General features: G+C 53.5%; 1 long non-coding RNA gene across 1 annotated transcript; it reads left to right on the forward strand.

Moving 5' to 3' along the window:
* Positions 1–570: 570 nt before the first annotated feature.
* LOC137225726 (uncharacterized) lies at positions 571–1,840 on the forward strand. The gene is made up of 3 exons (XR_010943991.1): positions 571–655; positions 1,230–1,317; positions 1,761–1,840. It is a non-coding gene; the product is annotated as an uncharacterized lncRNA (long non-coding RNA).
* Positions 1,841–18,359: the final 16,519 nt, after the last annotated feature.

An 18,359-nucleotide genomic window follows, 5' to 3' on the forward strand; every position in this document is an offset into this window, starting at 1 on the left:
AGACTAAGATTTTTGAGTAAAGATGGGATGGAAGTCACTCTGTCTCTCTGGGGTCTTCCTAGGTGGATGGGAGGCCAGGGGCATGCGTGCTGTCTGTCTCTGGGGAATGGTTGTAGGGGCGATGAGGGCTCAGGGTGTGCACTGGGCGGGGGTCTGTCAGGCGCTCCAGGTTTTGCAGGCCTCTGATTTGCTCAGTGTGGAGCCTGAGACACGTCAGGGTGCCGAGTAGGACAGGGCACCCAGGACCAGCAAGACAGTGGAAAGAGAGGGCGCCTTTTGGGGCAGACAGGACAGCTTTAACCTCGGGGGCAAGAGAGTCCCTGCCCACCATCTAAAGGCAGGGGGCTCCACCCCGGCCACAGAAGAGCCACACAGCCTCTGTCGGCAGCTGGGGGTGTGCGGGCAATACTGCCCAGACTGGGGTAAGCAGGGGAGCCCAGGTAAGCCTCGCAGACCTGGAAGCGGCCCACAGGGTCGGCACCTCGGGCAGTGCGAGGCTGGCCACAGTTGCAGATGACAGCCACCAGGTGGCATAGGAGAGTCCAGCTTGGACAGCCGTGGCGGAGTGTCCTGCCGGCTGCCCAGGAGGACACGGGAGCCCGGGGTTCCAGACTCGGCCGCTCCCTGCCCCTTGCCCACTGCACGGCCTCCCCAGGTGAGGCGAGGCCCGCCCGCTGACATCTTTTGTGTGTTCTGGTGGCATCTGATTAACTGGGTCCTGGCATGACTGGGGTACTGGGGGGTGGCATGAAGATCCCGAGAATGGAGGCGACCAGGAGCCCCCCCCCCCCACACCCGGTACCAGAGGCAGAGGCAGGAGGCAAAGGAACAAAGTGGAAAAGCCCCAAAAGTAGAGGAGAAGGAAAGACAGGAGGGGAGGGGAGGGGACAAGCTGGGACCCTCCGCCCAGGATGTCCAAGTCCACGCCGTGTTCCGGTCATTGGAATGAATCCTGCGGAATCCTTTTCTGATTTTCCACATTATTGAACATTCTTAACTTTATCAAGGAAATGTGGCACCTGTCAGTCCAAATCATTCATTCTCTGAGCAATCTGCCCTCGGGTCTGGAAGGGCTCCTCTTTCACCAGGAACTTGTGTGTTTCTGTGTCTGCGTGCGTGCGCACGTGAGCGCGTGCGTGCGCACGTGGGCACGTGCACTCAGCCCCGTGGTGGGTCACAAACGCGAGGACAGTTTACAAGATGTACTGCTTCTCTCTCTCTTTTTTCAGGTCCAGAGTCCCTGTGGGATCCACTCTGCCTGTGATTTCTGGGAGGCGGCTTCACTGTCTTGCAGAATCGTGGAGAATTGGTGACAAGGTGAGAAGCAGTTCCTGGAGGTGCGGCACCTCCATGGGGTCCTCGAGGAACGGGCTGCTGCCCTCCCAGGAGCGGGGCCCTCTGGGTAGAGGCACCCGAGGAGGACATTTCTGCCGGGGAAAGGTCTGGGGAGACGAGGCCGAAGGAGCAGGAATGCAGGGAGGAAGCTGGACGCGGCCCGGGGCCTCTGGGCGGCCAGGAACCTGGGGAGGATCCCACCTTTCCTTGGGGATCCAGGAAACGGGGGCCCCTGGGCTGCCGCTGGGGCCTGTGGCTGCAGCCTGGGGTCCCCCTCCCCAGGGTCAGGGCCAGGGCGGCAGAGGTGGCCCGTCAGGCCCCAGTTTGATGAATTCACTTTTAAACAAACTCACCACAGCCCCGACTCTTTCCTGGAAGGCCTTGTCCCATAAATTTTCATTTAGTGCCATTGCATTTTCATCCAGGGAGCTGTCAGGGGTATTTTGAGAAGGAACTGGGAGGTCAGATGGTCGGGCTTCAGCGGCGGCGCGGATTACAGCTCGGGCTGGACGCCAGACTTGGGTAAGACAAAGGGGGCCCGGCCCACAGGCTGTGTCCTGCAGGGCCCTCAGGGTGGCGCTGCCAGAGGGTTGACCGAGGGCCTCCAGCCCCAGCCTCCGGGCTGAGCCTGAAGGCGAGAAGCGACCACTGTGGTTTTACGTCGGAGGGGCCGCGAGTGTCCCCCCCTTTCCTGAATGTGCAGACCCACAGAGGGGAGGGCAGTGAGGACTTCAAGATGACCCTCCTTCGCCCTAAGGTCTGCGGATGGCGGCTTGGAAGCACGAGGCCCCCTATTTGTAGGGACTTCCCGTGGTCAAGGTGCTTTCTCACACACCATCTTATCCGGTCCTCACAACCACCCTGAGAGGGAAACAGGGCAGGAGCGAGTATCCCCTTGTGCAGGTGAGGAGACCGAGGCTCCGTGGAGGTGGGGGAGGCCCCGAGGTCACGTACGGAGAGGGGCCCGGAGTGGCTAGCTGCCCCCTGCCGATCTGGTAAGCATTTCCTCAGGTAATGCTCACCCCAAGTCATCATTTTACGTGCACATAAAACCTTACAATATGTGCATAAACTAAAGACTTCTTTTCCCCACTAGAAATGAGGCAGCGGGAGCTCGTGGGTCTGGCGTCCCCCACCCAGGACCCACACCCACAATGGACAAGAGCGCTGGGGTGTTGGCCTTCCCTACCACACCCTACAACGCCAAAGGGTCTGTCCCTCACCTTGAATGCTGAATCTGCCCTAGAACCTTCAACCCAGGAGGAGAGAGGCATAAGGATTTCCCCTGCCAGCCGGGCCTCTTCAACATAAGCGATTAAATTCACCAAATATTTATGGAGATGAACACGTACCGCAGGCTTGGGGCCGAGCTGGGTCTAAAGGCCCTGCAGTGGGAAAAGGGAGGTGGTCTGCCCCCGGGAATCCAGGAGGACCTCATGGAGGAGGTGTCCCAGGAGCCCAGCCTCGAAGGTGCCTGGCTGTGCAGGCAGAGACGGTGAGGAAGGCTGGGCAGAGCCACGCTGAGCGAGGGCAGAGCGGGCGCCCTGAGAAGCATGTTTCTGTTGGCAGCATAGCTGCTGGATCCATTCTCCATTGGATGGCTGCGTGATAGGAGAATGTAGGTCAGTGGGTTTAAAAAAACACTTGCCCGGACTTTGAGTGTATGCGAGTGTGTGCAGAGAGGCTGAGAGGCTTGCCTGGGAGTCGGTGAGTATAAAGCCTTCTGTGGTTGGGAAGAGTGGAAACATCTAGTTATTTTAGTGGTGCTGGCGGGGGGTGGGAGGTAGACGAGAGAGATAGACATACAATCACATGTCTTCGTAAGCCCGTCACGGGCTCCGAGCACCAACCGTGAGCAAGTCCACGTGTACGTAACACAAATCTCAGCTCAGGAAGCCGCAGAGGAAAGAAAACGCCAACTGGTGAGAAAGTGCCGAGAACGGGGCCCATCGGTGGGGGGAGGTGACGGGGATTCGGAGGTGGAACCCTGGGGCCAGAGGCCACAGACCGGAGTGGGTTAGAGAGAGAACTTGGAAACAACACAGCAGAGCCCCGTGGGCCTGCATCCAAGGAGCCGACACCCCCAGCTTTAGGTGAAGACAAGATGTTTGAACAGTGACTGCAATCACGATCTCCATGATGAAATACGGGACATTATTTCAATCCGGGTGGATTTTCTAATCATCTCCCAGCAGCAGTTGTAGCTCTGGAAAGCACAGCCCAGAGCTGGGGGCTCGAAGCACCCTGGGTGGCCTCTGGAACACTTAATTAAACAAAGAGCCAGCCACCGAGGGCTGATGAGAGCCCCCTGCCTGTCCCGGGGCTCAGGACCCAGCTGACGCGGGCAAGCTTATGGTCCTTGCAAAGGTGGTCTTGCCTGCAGGAGCCCAAAAGACCCTGGAGGGTGGCGACAAGCGGGAGTCGTGCGGGGCTCACCGGGGCTGCACAGGGCCCGCAGCTGTCCCCTCGGCACCACGGGAAGTTGGGGCCGCATCGTGGCTGGCCACTCAGTGATGCGGGTCTCAGCCTCTTCAAGCTTGTCTCCTAATTTTATGCTGGGGCTGTCATGGTGCCCTCCCACGGCCCCTCCAGGAGGATTAAGGCACCGTGCCCCCTGCCCCTTCCCGCATTTAGCACGGAGCCTGGCCCTGCGGGGCTCGGAGTGGGCAGGTAGTGCTCTTGGACACCCGGGCGCTTTGCCTGCCTCTGTGACTCCAAGGCGCTTCCCCAGATGTGGCTTCTCCCTCACTCCCCTGCCTTCCCCTTCTAAGGAATTTCTTGGCTTCAGAGGGGAGGTGCTGTGGATAAGAAAAACACCTTCCCGAATACCAAATACTGAGGAGCAACCCTGTAAGTTAAATCACCTTGGTGGGAGTCCTGAACTGGCTTCCTCCACTGAAGTAATTAATGGGATGGAGAGCAGAGCAGGGGGAAGATAGAGCTCCGACTGCAGTGAGCACCAAAAATTTACAACACATTATTTTAGCCATAAAGAGCCCTTGGGGCCCTTACACTTGCAGGTCAGCTGGCATGGAAGCCGATCCCAGCCCCGATCGGTATTTACTGAGAAAATATCACATGCCTCCCCATCTGCTATTACACTTAATATTTGAAACGGATCCACACGAAAACAAGGGGATATTTAGTAAAGGGGGCAGGCTTTCCTCTGCACGTGAAGAACGTCTGATCTGAGTGAGCCGGAGGTTCCAGGAGCCTCACGCAGGCCGAGGAGGGGTGATAGCCCTCAGTGCCGTCGGAGAGCATTGCCGCGACCCAGCACGTCGGGGGCTTCAGCCCCCAACCACTAGACTGCCCTTCCTCTCCCTCTGGCTTCTCCCACGAGAGCCTGCTTCTTTGCCCTTGGACTTCTCATTCATTCATTCACCAGTGTTTACTGTGCACCTACTATGAGCTAGGCTTTGTTCCAGGTGCTCGGGACGCATCAGTGAAGAAACCAACACAGATCAAGGTCCGTGTCCCGGTGGAACTGCGTTCTGGTGGGTGAAGGGGGTCGGCTCGCCAGCAAAGGGCACCAGTGACCTAGAGGGTGGTGAGTGCTGGGGACAGAGGCAAAGCAGAGCAGGTGAGGGAGTGCAGGTGGGCTGCATCTTGGCCGGGGCGGGCCGGTGGGCCTCGGTGGGAAGGAAGCCACCATGTGGAAATCTGGGGGGGGACGTTGGGGTTTGGATGTGGGTCCCTCACCGTGGAGGAAGGCGACCAGCAGGACGGGGAGGAGAGGTGGCAGGCCAGGACCACAGAGGGTCCACGTATTAGTTTCCTGGGGCTGCTGTAACAAATGACCACAAACCGGGTGGCTCAAAACAACAGAAATTTATTTTCTCACAGTTCTGGAGGCCAGAAGCTCGAAATCAAAGTGTCAGCAGGGCCGTGACCCCTCCAGAGGCCCCGGGAAGGACGCTTCCTCGCCTCTCTCCGGCTTCTGGCGGGCAGTCCTTAGATGCGTCGCTCCGTCTCTGCCTCGCACCTCACCAGGCCACCCTCGCTGGTCTCTCCTCCGCTTCTTCTCTTCTGATACGGTTACTTGTCATTGGATTTAGGGCCCATCCAGTTACACCGAGATGATCTCATCTCGAGGGGCTTAACTAATCGTATTTGCAAAGACCCTTTCTCCAAACATGGTCACATACCGGAGGTTAGGACTTGGACACCTCTTTTTGGGGGGCCACCATTCAATGCACTGCAGGTTTGTCAGATGAATGGGATTAGAAATCTGTGAGTCCTGGTTGGAGGTAGCATGGTAAGTGTGGGAACCCTGGATTCTCAGCGGGGGAGGGTGGAGAAGGCTCTAGACCAAATTGGTCCAAGGCCACACCCTAGGGTGAGCTGGGAGCTAGGTGGTCCTGGGCCTTGAGTCCCGCCGTGGGCTGTCCCCATCTGCTGGGCAGGTGCAGTCAGGGTACAGGGCGGTTAGGGGGTGCTCTGCTGGTCCTCATTTATGCTCAGATGACCCCAGAGGATTCTACACAGTGAGAGCACTTGTGCACACGCTCAGTAGGCGTCAGCAACCTCCACCGCGTGTGGGCACTGTGGTTACAACAAGAGGTGGACAAGCCCTGTCCAACGGGAGCGACGCTGCCTACCGCCCACTGGTGACGGCAATGGAGAAGGCTCGGGGCAAAGAGGGGGGTGTGCTGAGCCTGCAGAAGCCTGGGTGAGGGGCTCGGCCTGGCCCCCACAGGGGTCTGGGGGTCGAAGTCAGCTCTACAAGGACCAGCGTGTGGGAGGGTGTTGCAGGCAGTGGGGACACAGCGGGGAGCGGGGAGGTGACGGCGGGCTGGTGGTGGTGAGACATGAGGCTGGAGAGCCGGGCAGGGGCTGATCTCGGGGATCCTGACCGGCAGGGCTGGGATGGGCCCTTCCCTGGGGTCTTAGGTGGGATCCAGGCTCGGGTCCACTGTGTGATAGATGGGTCACCTGGGAGGATCATGAAGGATGCATTTGGGGTTAAGGGCACCAGAGGTCGGTGGTCCCGTCCGTATATTAGAATCAGGACACAGATGCGTCACAGCTGATGTCCAAAGCACTTTCCCACCATGGTCTGACTTAACCTCCCAAGCCATGCTCGCTGGGAGATGGGGAGGCCTCCCTGCCTTTCGTGGGAAGTGAAGGAAAGGGGGGACAGGTCGCCAAAATATTTTTTCATTTTGTTTCTCAGACACCTGGGTGTTCCGATCGTAGCTGGAACTGTGAAAGGTTTGAAGTCCCATCCCTGGTTCCGGCCAAGAAGCGGAGGTCAGGAGACTGCCAGCAGGGCCCGGGGCCTGGAAGGAATGTCTGGCATGTATTCTGTGTGGGATAAGCCACAGATTTACTTCCTAATGGCAAGAAAATGAAACATGAAAAGAAACAGAGAAGAAAAGGTTACAGGTTGCAAAACAGAGCTGAGAAAGAAAACTTTTAATTGTCTTATTTGAAGCCAGGACAGAGGAAAAGAGAGACCTATAACTGTGTCCTTTCCATCAGCCCTTTATAGAATGTGGGCAAATTACGTCCTTTCCGTATTAAGAGGTGAAAGAATCAGTTAAATGATTGGAATGATAAAATAGCATCTTCTCATGAGAACACCCAGTGCCAAGGATGTGCAAACTCACTTGCTGACTCAGTAAACATCTGAACAGGTAGGAGCTAAAAATCTGTCCACCGTGGACAGAAAAAGGCAAGAAGATAGTAATAAGAAATGTGCAAGACCTTTGTGAATAGAATCACAGTACTTTGTTGTGAGCCAGCAGGACACTCGAAGGAAAGGAGAGGCATCCCTGTCCATAAGTGGAAGACTCCATATTGAAAATACAAAAATTCCCCCAAATTAACCAGTAGATTTTCTACTATTTGAATTTAGGTCCCAGTGGGTTCAGGGAGAAAGACACAAGGAGAATTCTGATGATTCTAAAGTTCATTAGTCAAAAATATATATATATATATTTTTTGGCAAGAAAGTTTCATTTCACATCAAGCACAGAGGGGTTTTGTTTAATGCATGTGTGGCAGTAAGAACGTCAGCCCTCGTGGGACACTGAATGGGCAGACAGGAAGTTGCAAAGTGATGGGGCCAGGAGGCACCATGAAGCCCTGGAGGCGGCAGCGGTGGTGCCGACTCTCTGGTCCTCTGCCCTCGGGGACCCAGCCCGCCTCCCTGTCTGCATCTGCCCCTCGTGTCCCCATCAGCCTATTCCTCACCCTCTAGGCTGTGCATCCTTCCTTCCCTCGTGGCCTTGGCTGACTCCTCCTACTGTCCACTCTGAATGTCACCTACGTGGGGTGGTGGAAGACAAGCCTTTAGGGATATGCAAAGCACAGTGGGAAGGGGCTGCGGTCCAAACTAAGGAATGCATCTCCATCAGGAGGGCAAGGGGAAAACTGCGGAAGGGTTTCAAACAAGGAAATGTCAGTAAGATGATGCGGGCAGAGGATGGGGAAGAAGGGAAGGAGCCCGCCGTGGCTTCCAGGAGAAAGGATGGTCCCCAAGGATGCTGAAACCTCCTCTGGGCGCCCTCCTTCCACCTCTCAGTGCATTTCACTGTCTCCGAGGGTTCAGGGCCAGATTCCAGACTGTGACTCAGGGGGTCAAGTTTTCAAAGGGTTAAAGGCTGGCTCACCGGGGTCTTTCTTTCTGGAGTGGACAGGCAAGCTGTGGATCCGTGGTCCTCAAACTTTCCTCTGAAAGATTTTGGAGAAACTGGGTACCCCTCATACGTTTTAAGTTGACATCTAAAAATTTTGGTGAGGTATTAAAAAGTTTCAAAGCCTATAATTTCCAGGATATTATAAATAATAGATTTAAGCAAAAACTGCTGCTTTTCTCTTTCAAACGTACTCATTAGAATGTAAATGACATAACGAATCCCTTACTAATATCAACTTAGAAAATACATAATAAGCTCTACCTATCAGAAAATGTGCATGTTTCCTTTTTCTTCTTTAACCCGTAATTCTTTTCCATTTCCTCCACCAATGTCTATCTTAATATAGCATATTCTCATGCTTGAAAGCCTCTTACAGATCACCCTGTTATTATTTTGTTTCCTATTAATCCTATCACAAATGAAGATACTTACATATATTGTAAATTAAAAATACGTTTTTTCCTATGACCATGAAGCTCTAAGTATTAAAACTTTTTTCTTGTAGATTAAAATATCATTGCAGTTAATATTAATTACTAATGATCAAAATTATATAAATATGATTTAAATATTGATAATTATTAAGCAAAAAAAAAGGAACATTTTCTCACAAATTGTGCTCAAACTTTTTCTATGTATTTAATAAAGGAAAGATATGTATTGCCAAAAAGAATTGGCCTGACACCTGGACTATTCTTTTAAACTTTTGCTAATATAAGATAGAAAAATTGAACAATTTTCTAAAACGGATAAGGTAACAATTAACTGAAGTCAGAATACATTTTAATCCAATGTATGGAAAATATGTTTTAACTATCTCATTAAGGAACAAATACCCCATCTGAAAAAAATCATGTGAAACATTTATCCACGGTGTTTCCAGAGTGGTATTCGTCAGCTTCTGCTGGGTTAAGCCGCATAACAAATGAGCCCAAAATGCTCACAGCTCTCATTTCTTGCTCAGGCTCCTCTGTGTGTCTTCACAGCCCAGGACCCAGGCTGAGTGAGGCGGCCCCTTTCCAAGACCCCCATCGTCCTGGCTGTGGACCAGGAGGAAGAGGGCTGGTGTGAGCAGGTTGGGTGGGGCACAGGACACGCACTCACACCTGAAGTCAGCAGTGTGTCTGCCAGGAAGGAGGGGCGAGTGATCACACCTGATGAAGTCATCTACCACAAACATAACTTAAACAAGTGGGGCTTCCTGGACCAGATTTCAGCTACATTTAGCAGAATCAGCCCGTTTCATCCACACTCCAGAGCTGCTTAAAGCTGCCTTCTCCCCAGCTAAGGACACATCCTGGCCAATTGTTTTTGCTTAATTAGATGAGATAAGACCTATTTTCAGTACCTGATAACCCTAGTGATGTTTTCTCTGCTTTTCCCAGATTCTTTCTTAGCAAGAATGTATTATTTGATATCGATTGAGGGATGAAAGAAGGAAGGTAGGAAACAGAAGTCATCAATGTTTCTGCCACCCCTTCGTAACGCCCCCAGTGAGCACATCACTAGCCACGCCTCCCCTTTTACAGGTGTCTGGCTGGGAAATGCTGGTGCCTGAGGGGCTGATGGTTCCTGGATTCATTATTAAAAGCAGGCTTCCTTGCAGGAGGGGTCCGGGATGTTTTCCCACCCCAGATGGGTGAGTGCCCTGGTTTTATTTGCAAAGGGGGAAAACAGCTCCTGGGGGCTCAGGCAGGGTCCAGGAAAATCCCCTTCAGCCCAAGGACTTCCGCTTTGAGTGGCTCTGTCCTTGTTGAGGGCACAGGGAATCAGCCTTTGGTTTGAGTCAGGCTTTCCGCCCATTGCCCTCCAGCCCCAGAGGTATCTATCAGGGGCTGCACCTGCCCGCAGCCTGGGGCCTTGATTGGGACAGGTCTGTTCTGAAGAGTCACCCACTGGGAAATGTAGGCCCTTGCCCGGGTTCAGATTCAATAGGTCAGGCAATTGCCCCACATCACACAGACCCCTCTGACCAAATCTGGGCAGGGGAGGGGCTGGTTAGTTAGTGGAGGAGAGCAGGTCACCAGAGGAGGGTGCCAGGAAGGACCCACCAAAGTCACATCTCAATAGATGCAGAGAAAGCATCTGACAAAACTTAGCGTGTACTTATGATTTTTTTAAAACCAGAAAACTAGGAATAGCAAAGAACTTTTCAACTCAACAAATGAGATTTACTAAAAATCCATGGCTAACATCATTTATGGTAAGAAAATAGAATGCTTTCTTTCTGTGATCAGGAACCAGGCAAGAAAGTCTGCTCTCACACTGCTGTTTAACATGCTCTGGGGGCTCCACCATGGCAACGAGGCAATCGAAAGAAATGAAACTCATACTGATGGGAAAGAAAGAAGAAGAACCGTCTATATGCACACGTGAAAAGGTTGTCTATATAGAAAATCCTAAAAGATCTATAACAGAGCTACCAGAAGTAAGAAGTAAGTTTGGCAGGTTGCAAAATAGCAGATCAGTGTTCAAAAATCAATTGCATTTCTGTACACTATTGAGAATCAAATGGGACTTGAAAATTTAAAAAAATAGTGCCACTTACAAGAGCATAAAATATGAAATACTATGAATACATTTAACAAAAAAATGTGCAAGACTGGTGTGATAAAAAGCAGAAAATATTCACGAGTTAAAGGAGATCTATCTTTTGTTTTGCGGTACGCGGGCCTTTCACTGTTGTGGCCTCTCCCGTTGTGGAGCAACAGGCTCCGGACGCGCAGGCTCAGCGGCCATGGCTCACGGGCCCAGCCGCTCCGCGGCATGTGGGATCATCCCAGACCGGGGCACGAACCCACATCCCCTGCATCGGCAGGCGGACTCTCAACCACTGCACCTCCAGGGAAGCCCAAGGAGATCTATCTTAGTGGAATGTTATATCCTGTTCCTGAATCAGAAGATTCAGTACTGTTGAGATGTCAGTTCTCCTCAAACTGATCAATGATCTAATGCAACCCCAATAAAAATTCAAGCAGATGTTTTGGGGGTAGAAATCACAAAGCTGATTTTCTATTTATATAAAAAGTACAAAGGACCTACAATAGCCCAAATAATTTTGAAAAAAGGTAAAAAGGACAGAGTTGAAGGATTCACACCACCTCATTTCAAGGCTTTCAATAAAACCACAGAAATCGAGACTGTGACATCGGCATACAGATGACCATACAGATACATAGAACAGAAGAGAATCTAGAAAAAGGCTCGAGCAGATATGGTCATTTAATTTTCAAGAGAAGCCAAGATAATTCATTGGAAGAAAAGACAGTCTTTAAGCAAGGATGCTGGAACCATTGGGTATCTACACACAAAAAAATGAGCTCTATCCTTACCTCAAAACATATACAAAGTTTCTAGTGCAGCCAGACGGTTTTAGTGTTTTTGTGAACTTTCATCACTATTTCAGTGGGAGGCAGGGAAGGCCCTCCACCAGGTTAACCTTAGGCTTCACCCCGCATCCCAGATGAAAAACCTGAGAGTCCGATAGGTTAATGAACTTGTCCTAAGCAGAGAACTAATCTGTGGGGTAACCATTCAGCTCCTTGCCTCCAAGGTCAGCAGGCTTTCCACAGGGTCGTTTTGCTTCCCGGGACCCCTGCAGGATTAATCAGAGAGGACAGAGGTGTTCCAAAGTCCAAGCGGTGTCAGTGAAGTCATCTGCTTAAATCAGCGCCTTTGGGACCAGAAGGGCACAAAGCCTCAAATGCCAGAGTGGGGAGTGCCCTCTGCTATCCTGGGCAGGTGGGCACAGGGACAAAGGACAGGGTGAGGGGCAGGTTCTGAAACTTGGGCCCTGGCTGGGAGGAGCGTGGATATGCCTGCCGCCTGGGACCATTTACTGGGATCCCCCATGCAGCACCTCCAGACAGTGCACCCCCATAACTGCAGTAAAGAGACCTTCCAAGTGCCCACCCATGGAGCCCTCGAGGGGCCCAACCAACCTGCACACCCAAGCGAGGCCCGGACAGGCTGGGAGGGAAGCCGATCTCAGGGTCCTCGGGGCTCCAGGGACCAGATCATGGCCAAAGTGTGAGCCCAGGATGCGTACGCCATGCCTCTGGGAGAAGACACTGACCCAACCCTAGAGGAAAGATGAGAGCAGGTAATGTTCCAGGAAGGGCTCGGGGCCTTCTCCCTGGTGGGGAATTAGGGCCGATTCTTACTTTTGACTTTTTTTTTAAAGGAAGGTACTTTTTTACTGTGTTCTTTAACATCGCCGGAAACAAAGTTTGTACGAAACAGGGATGCCTTTTACGACAGGAAAAGGACCCGAAAGAAGTGGCCGCCAGGATTTCAGCCATAGGGCTGATCTGAGAGGAAAGAGAAACGAAGTGAGTCAGGCTGCAGAGGGGCCGGAGAAGTGCGGTGGAGGTCTGCCCCTGCAGCCACCTGGGAGGCGGGGACCCTCGTCCCGCAGATGGCGGCTCTGATGGAAGCCTGCATCCTGGGCAAAACCCACGAGGTTCCAATCGGCGGCAGCATCTGTGGGAGCTGGCCAGACGCCCCCCAGGTGCTCAGCCCCCGAGGGGATACTGCACCCAGATTGCTAGGGAAAATCACCCTGTCCCAGCGACAGCTAGTGTTTCTGAGGGGCCTCCCATTGCCAAAGTCCTTTTAGTAGCCACAGAGAGATAGAAAGAAACAGTCACTGCAAACCTCCCTGAAGGCTGCCTGCCGGGGTGGGGAAGCTGTGGAACGCAGGGTCAAAGACCCGGGAAGTTACCACTGAGTGGCTGGTGGAGGGTGATCCGGAAGGTTCTCTGGGGCAGTGCTGGCCCGCAAGATTTTCTGTCCCTGCCTCACGCCGGGAAGGTTGTCCAGCTCCTCCCGCCTTGCCGAGGGGTGGAGCCTCCAGGCACCAACCCTTCCTGGGCTCGGCCGAGCACCTGCTGGGCATGGCGTGGGCGGGCTTGCAAGGCACCCAGAGTTAAACCTGCAGACATTTAGGTGACAACGAAGGGCACGCTCAGAACGGTCAGGTCACGGAAGGAGAGTGAGCTGTTTCTTGTGTCGTCCACTGGGAGACAGTTTGGGTCCACAAGTGTCAGGAGTGCAGGGGTGAACCTGGGACATCACCAAGGTGACCCTCACGGGCAAGAGGGTCCCGACCTCAGCAGCACTGTCTGTTCTCTTTGTTCGCTCGTGTGCACGGATATTCGTTTCCTGGGGCTGCTGTAACCAGTGACCACAAACCAGGGGTCTTAAAACAGCAGAAATGTATCGTCTCCCAGCCGGGAGGCCAGAGCCCCCAGTCCAGGTGTGGGCAGGGCCACGCTCCCTCCCGTGGCTCCAGGGGAGGGTCCTTCCCTGCCTCCTCCAACTTCTGGCCGTTCGTTCCTTGCCTTGTGGTTGCATCTTTCCAGTTTCTGCCTTTTCTTCACGTGGCCTTCCCTCCGTGTCTGTGTCCTAGCCTCTTCTTGTAAGGACACGGTTTACTGGATGTAGGACCCAACCTACATCCAGGATAACCTTATTTCAACATTCTTACCTTAACTGCATCTGCAAAGACCCTGTCGCGGTCTGGTTCTGTGTTGACATGAATCTGGGGAGACACTACTGTTCAACCCTCAGCGAGACACCTAAGCTTGTCGCGTGTCTGTTTTACCCATTTCTGTGTCAAGATGGAGAAAGTGGTATCTACCCAACCTTTTCTCAGGGGACATAGTTAGTGCAGCTGGTGGGAACACACCGATAACCAGCTTGGGTGGGCGGTGAGAAACCGGGGCAACCTCAGCACCAGTGACCGGTAACAATAAGCCGCTGTTTTAAGGGGGCTGGTGAGGTTCCTCCAGGGTTTTGCAGGGTTGAGGCAGAGCCATATTACAGGGCCCGTAAGCAGCAAATCTCAGACTCAAGGAGGGAGGGAAGGAAGGGGCCCTCCTGATGGTGGCTCTGGAGAGCGAGGCAGGCAGGGGATCAGGAACTCGCCACTGGGAAGACTGGAGGAATCCCTCCCTCTGCCTTTCCCTGCAAAACCTTCAGTGACATCCAGGTTTTGCACTAATGCCTAGTGGGAGAGCGCTATCTCTGGGAATTTCCCGAGGCTTATTACAAGGAAGGTCCAGGACAAGAACAAAATTTTCATAGAGGGAAAGCCACCGTCTGGGACATTTCTCCTCTTTCCCAGCTGTGGAGCTGGGAGCTTGCAGCCTGCACCCCGGCTGGGTGGTAGGAGGTCAATTCCTGCCAGAGAGTAGACCTCACATTAGAAGGGGCTCACGTTAGAATAAACACTTGCAAGGGGCTTTTGTTCTCTGGGAAGACAATGCCCAGGGACATTTATAGTCAGGATTCTGGAGGGCGTGGACCTGAAGCAGCTGGCCTAATGCTGCCCTGGGGTGTGTCCTTGCCCTGGGGCCACATCATACAGTCCCCAGGAGCACTGAGAATGCCTCTCGCAACAAGTATGTAGGAAGGTTGGGTTGCCGTTATTATTATCTCCGTGTTCTGATGAGGAAACTGAGGCTCAGAGTGGACACCAGGGCAGCCCAGCCAGGACAGTGGAGGCGCCAGGCTGCAAAGCCGGGTCGGGTGGGATCTGCCGTCTCTCGCCCTCCTCCGATTCTCAGCTTTAAGCTTTACTATTCGAATGTGCGGGGCTCCCCACCTACACCCCATAAGCCGGGCAAGGGGCGGTGACTTGTAGGAAACGCGCAATGGCTGCCCATCTGTCTTGCCTGGAGGCGTCACGTTCTCCCAGCCATCCTGTGCCTGCAGCTCTCAGTGCAGCTCTGACTTCCCACTCACCACGTATTTGTGTCCCCAGCTTCTGACCTCCCAGGATTCTGCCATCCCCACAGCGATCTGGGGCCCCAGCTCTGAACTTCTGCCCCCATCACCCAGGCCCCCAGAGGACAGTCCCCCCAGCTCAGTGACGCTGGGGCCCCACCAGCAGGTGCACGTGCCTTCTGTCTTCGGTGCAGCGCGGCCCCCGGGTGGCTTTGCGGGCCTCAGCCTCCTTTGATGCCCCTGGCCCGTCTCCAACATCGTCAGGACCAGGGTTTCTCCAGCCTCTGCAAGAGCACGGCTGCCAGGGGCTTCTCCCAGTCCCCTCCTGTCACTACGCTTGCTCTCCAGCATCCACCCTGTGGTCTAGCTCCCACGGTACCCTCCCGGCACCTGTGGGTCTTGTTGGCCAAGTTCCATGGCCCTGGTCAGGTGACATTGCGACTTGAATCTACTTACTGCTCTGGCGACGCTGGGGGGAAGGGCCTGGGGGGCCGTGCTGTCTCTGCAGGCAGAAGCCGCCGTGTCCTCTTCAGCCACAGACAAGCACTCGTGGTTAACAGGGAGGAGTGGCTGCTTCTTCGGGAATCCGGAGCCTGCCTGCTTTCTAGGGCATCGACATGGCTGTCCCCATCCTGTATCAGGGCCCCGTCTTTGCTCCCGACAGGACCCTGACCTGGGTTGAGAAAGGAGGGCTGGCCTAGGTGTAGGCCCAGGTAGACGGGGCCCGCGGCGTGGCCCAGGAGGGGTGCGCATGACCTGGGTGGGACCTGGTCAGAGCGGATGGAGATTGGAAACACTGTCTCTGCCCATTACACGTGGTCTCATAGCATCCACGTGAAGGTAACTGCTGGGGGAGAACGAATAGATGTTCAGGAAAAGTGAGATAGGGCAAGACCACCCCCCAGCTGATGGACGCGAGGACACACAGCACATCGGCAAGCACAGAGGCCGGAGCACATGCTCCCTTCGCTGGCCGCAGACGCTGAAACACACATTAGCACAAAAATGCAAACACGGCACCCGGCCACGTGGGGATGAAAGACACTTTCCTCCGGAGCAAGTGGATCCACGAGGAAATGAAGAATTAATAAAACTATAGATGTAGAAAAATACAGTCCGACTTCTTAAGTTGGAAGATACTGAAAAAAATTGCGTGTAAAATAGAAGGTTATGGCCGTAGCAGCAGTTGGAGGGCTTGTGATGCCTTCTCTATCAACCAAAGAAAATGATCACGCTGGGTCTACAATCTGTGATCTCCAAAGGGGTGAAGGAAATTGTAGGGAAGGTAATAAAAATGGCAACAGATCATATTAGTAGAAACAAACATACATTGTATGGAGAGTGGAAATAAACGTATCTGAATATGGAAAAAGCTGAAATCAGTCACTAAAGCCAAGAGCTCATCCAAGCAAAACAAATGAGAGGATATTTGGAATTAACCTAGAACAGGGTTCCTCCGCCTCTGCACTACTGACATCATGTTTTGCTGTGAGGGCCGCCCTGTGCCCCGTAGGGTGTTGAGTAGCATCTACGACTGGCAACACCCCCGAGATGGGACGACCTAATACGCGTCCCGATACTGCCAAATGTCCCCAGGGGAAAAAATGCCCCGTGGCAGAGAACCACGCACAGCTCTAGAATAAGAAAAGGTCACAAGCCCCCGGAGCCTTTATCTGATGGGTCACCTTGTTGATCTCACCCTTTCAAGGACCAGTCATTTTCATGGTATGTCATTAGTTTCTGGACATTCTTTCAGGTACATATCATGGGGTAAGAAAACCAGAAGAAGATCTAAGGTGCAAGATTATTATTTAGAGAGAGTATGAGAGACCAGCGGGTACATCTTGCTTCCTTTTTCAAGCAAAATTGGGAAAAGACCCAAGGTTTTTTTTTTTTTTTTTTTTTTGCGGTACGCGGGCCCCTCACTGTTGCGGCCCCTCCCGCCGCGGAGCACAGGCCCTGGACGCGCAGGCTAAGCGGCCATGGCTCACGGGCCCAGCCGCTCCGCATGTGGGATCCTCCCGGACCGGGGCACGAACCCGAGTCCCCTGCATCGGCAGGCGGACTCTCAGCCACTGCGCCACCAGGGAAGCCCTAGAGTTTATTTTTTAACCGTTCCCATAGTTAATTTAACTCCACAGGGGGTACTTCCCTGGTGGTCCATTGAGTAAGAATCCTTGCTCCCAATGCAGGGGGCCTGGGGTTCGATCCCTGGTCAGAGAACTAGGTCCTGCATGCCGCAACTAAGACCCGGTGCAGCCTGAGTAAATAAATAAAATAAAATAAAAATAATAATAAAAAACAACACCAGGCTCTCCAAACTGCAGAATAATAAAAAGGGAATAAAAACAACTCCACAGAGAGCAGCTCACCTGTCCACTGAGGTGGTCCAATAGGTGAGTGGCCAGGACTTCAGTCTTCGTCCGTTGGCCCCGTGTAATCGTTATTTTACCCTTTCACTCTCAGGAGTGACCTGGTGTGTCAACCCCTCTGCTCACACCCTCCCAGTCATGCCCTGGGTCCCAGAAATCCTTCTCAAGACACCTGGCAAAGTTCACCCTTTAAGCACCAAAGCATGAAGACAGTTTCGGGCCATTTTGTGTAGAAATCTGAAGGTCACATGGAGTCTGGTTCGGGACGAGGACCAGGTCCTTGATGACTCCGGATTCTGCGCCCTGCCCTGCCCTGTGCCAGCCCCTGGGGCTCGCCTGGGTCCCAGTAAGAACATCTCTCTTTTCTTCCCGCTGTATCTCTCTGTCCACCACACCGAGTTGTATCTGCAGGTTGAACCGTGGCCCGTCCCCTGTGTGAAAGCTGTACCGTCTCCCCTGGCGGGTGAGTCATTTCGTGTAATTCGACCTCCGTGGATGGATGCCTGCTGGGCCCGGACCTGATGGGGCTGAGGGTGCAGGCGCCGAGTGGGCGGATGCAATCCTTACCTGGAGGGGGAGAAGGGCTTCAGGTACAGAGTCCTTGCCCAGGTGCAGGAGTGCGCAGGGGCTGTGGACACATGAGAGGTGAGGAGCCCCGCCGAGCACAGGCAGGCTTCCTGGAGGAGGGGGTACTATGCCTGTCTTGTAAGGTATAAGGAGTGGCCAGGTGGGAAAGCAGGAGGCCATCCCTGAAGGGGGAGTAGACTGAGCACAGGCAGGTGACAGGCAGGTGAGCTGAGCCTGTGAAATGCAGGAAGGGCTGGGGCCAGGGCTGGGGCTCGGGACACAGTGGTCCTATGTGCCGTGCGGGGGGCTTGGGGAGCCCGAGTCCTCTCTTTCTGGCCCCGTGCCACCAAGTAAGGTCTCCTACAAAGCCACAGCTTGCCTCCCAAAACATTAGAGACTGAGTTCGAGAGACCCCACAGTATAGGAGAGATGCTGCCAGTTATTAATCATGTCCTGGTTGTTTGGGGCCAATTGTTACAGGGGTTATTGTTTCACTTCCTGGTTCCTAGAGACAGTTGTCTGATTTCCTATATAGTAGAGTCCGACTTACAGCAGCTGCCTTCCTGGGCTGGTTACTGCAGAGAAGGGGTTGGTTTCCTGGGCTGGTCACAGCAGGTTGTGGGTCAGGGTTCTGTTTGCATACGTGAATGGCCTGGCCATTGTCTGCTTGTGTTTCAGTCTCTCCAGTGAAATGGGCTATTTTTTTCGGACA

This window comes from Pseudorca crassidens, chromosome 6, assembly GCF_039906515.1.
Source record: "Pseudorca crassidens isolate mPseCra1 chromosome 6, mPseCra1.hap1, whole genome shotgun sequence".
Taxonomy (NCBI): Eukaryota; Metazoa; Chordata; class Mammalia; order Artiodactyla; family Delphinidae; genus Pseudorca; species Pseudorca crassidens.